Genomic DNA, 3224 nt, shown 5'->3' on the forward strand with positions numbered 1-3224 from the left:
ACTAACAGAGTCATTAGGGTCAATCTGCTTTGATCAATCTTCTTCTTCTTCATCTTCTTCTTTTAGGTGCCTTGTCCGCTTCGAACGTTAGCTAACATTATTGCTATTTTGACTTTATCTACAGCCTCTCGAAAAAGTGATCTTGTACTTTTATTGAACCATTGACGTAAATACTTCAGCATGATATTTTTCGTCTTTCAGGGCCACGTCTGCCGTCGATCAATCCACACATTCAAAACAGTTCATTCAGTAAATTTTATAGTGAACTAAAATATTATTGTTTAAAAAAACAATAACCTAAACAGATGAGGGGCATATTAATTTAAATGGAATCTCACACCACCTATGTAATTGATCGAAATATGATTTAATGAATGTGATTGCAATGGGATAATGTATAAGTATTGTTAAACTATCTAATAGCCGAATTGATATGACTACAATTGAGTCTATCAATTGATATGAATAGAAAGCGACAGTCTGTTTAGTCGACATAATACCATAGGCTATAAAGTTATAGATAAGCATAGATAATTTTAATTTTTTTCGATGAGTGTAATATAAGAAAATTATTCCCATGATGGCACAGTTGGTTATAATTGATCTGGAACATAATCTGTATGTGATAAGATTCAAAGCAGCTGTTTTGTGATATTCAATCTCTATTTGGACAAATTTCTTATCGTTGAATAAAATATATATATTATATGGCACTAGAAACTAAACAGCAGTTCAGATAATCGATTTCACAAATCGTAAACTGATTCCTTATACTTTTTGCACTTATCTTCAAGAAATTGTGTTCTATAATCAAAGCCGTGTAAATGGAAAACCGAAAAGGAATTTGACTCTAGAGATGAAATATTCGCTATATTAAATATTTATTCATAAACCTTACTGTTTGGAAATTGTCTAAAATTTAAACTGCTTGCGAAATGATATTTAACCTCTATTGATTATTTACTACAATCAATCATTTATATATTTAAAGTCAATCATTATGTTTTTAATTAAATTTATTTAAAATGATTAATCAAATAAAAAGCAATTCAATTAAATATACTTAATTAAAAATAAAAATAGAAAATATATATAACTTTTGATTTTTAATTATTTTTATCAATTGTTATTTGGCCTTCAAGAAAGGATACACTTTTAATTTCATTATATGACTCCATTGATACTTGAAGTTTTGTTGTATTCTATTATTAGAGTAAGGCATTAAAAAAAGCACTTAATTAATAAATAAAAATTTATTAACTGGCTTAGAATAAATTATGCCATAAAAATGACATTCGCTTTCATTATCAGTAAAAAAAGGTAAACAAATGTTTTGAAAATGAAATTAGATATTTGAATAATTGATTTTGTATGAATTTTTTAATATTTAATGTAAATAATATTGTTGAAAAATGCTTTAAAAATGAATTATTTTATTTAAGCATAGATATGATTAGACAGAAAAACAAATTTATATAAAAAAAATTATTATGTTTATTACATGTGCACGAGTTTAACGTAGCGTATGAGTAACATTTTATGTGGAAGTTAAAAAAGCTTATTTTTTCTAATATTCTAATTCTAATTAAATTTTTGAAAAAACAGAAAAAGTTATTTAATGGTACCGACACATAGTATTAACAATATTTTAATGTATTATTATTTTAGATATTATTTTATTTAAATAATTAATTTTATATTTAATTACAGAAGAGGCAATAATACTTTTTATTGGCACAACAGGGCTTAGAGACCTACTCTAAACCCAGAAAGGCGCACAATAGACTCGACGTAGTGTCTATTTTACTTAATATAAATTATTATTTACGAATAATTCAATATAAGAAATAATTCCAAGACCACTGATGATGGGTATTTGGGACAATATTCGAAAAAGCTGTATGGGTCATCCAAAAATTCAATTAATTAAAAATAAATAAAAATTTTGTTGTTACAAATCAATACTGTTTGCAACCTTTCTAATAACACTATTTTTTAAATAGTATTTTGATAATACAAGTGAAACATAATGGAATATCAGAACAGAAATTATTTATTCTGTTTTTCCTATTAAATAGAAAACTATAAACTTATATACATATAATTAAGACATATAATTCTTAATTCACAAAGTACCCGTAGTACATAATATGAAAAATCAGCTTAAAAGAAACTATATTTGGGAAGGACATGCTGTATATAAATTATAAAGGTAAGTAACAAACCCAACTTGTTAAGATTATCTGAAATGAGACTTGACATATGTAATCGTGTAATCGACTGAGTACTACACTCTTCTGATGTGACACAGTGTGACTATTTTTGTTCCAGAAGTTAATATTATTAATTCGCGGAAAGCGATTCGTCAAATCAAATGTAGTCATAAAAAATTATTCACTAAAAGACTTGTAAACCGTACCTAAATCAACCAACTAATAATGTGTGGAGAATAGTTATTTTGCACTGGATGGAGTCTACTTTAACTTTAAAGGTAAAAACTTGATTGTATTTTAGTGTTTCATTTCGGATATTTTCTACACAAATTGTATAACTATTGAAAAATATACTGTATGTATTCAAGATATCAGTAGTTGCAATATATAGGACGAATATGAAGTATAGTTATATTGCACTCCTTTAGCTTCTTTAACTTTGAAAACACAAATTGTATAAATAATGAAAAATCTGATGTGTTTTTTTTTTGAAGATATTCCATCAGTAGTCGCAATATATAGTACGGATTTGAATAATAGTTGTATTGCATTGGATGGAGACTCCTTTAGCTTTAAAGGTAATGAACTTAATTAAACTTAATTGTATTTCTGTGTTTTATTTCGGATATTTTTTACACAAATTGTATAAATACCGAAAAATTGATTGTCTTTATTTAGTAGCCACAATATCATCATTATCATTAATGGCCCAAGGATCCTAGTTGAATCGTGACCGCCTTAGTCACACTATATAATACGGTTATTGCTGCTTTGTAAGAAAGGTTTATACATTTCACAAATATGTGGACGATTGTCTGGTTTCAGGTAGCCATATATGCCATTTGAATAACTTTTTAGATCCTATTCTATTAGGATAACCTATTCTCCGCTGTCCAAGCTTCATTTTCATGTATATAAGTGGGTGTTATTGAGAAATTTCATTAGTTAATGTGTATAGGCCATTAGACTACACTTTCAAAAATCGTCTTTTGGTACTTTTAGAATTCCAAA

The sequence above is a fragment of the Teleopsis dalmanni genome, chromosome 2 (genome assembly GCF_002237135.1).
Source record: "Teleopsis dalmanni isolate 2A chromosome 2, ASM223713v2, whole genome shotgun sequence".
NCBI classification, from domain to species: Eukaryota; Metazoa; Arthropoda; class Insecta; order Diptera; family Diopsidae; genus Teleopsis; species Teleopsis dalmanni.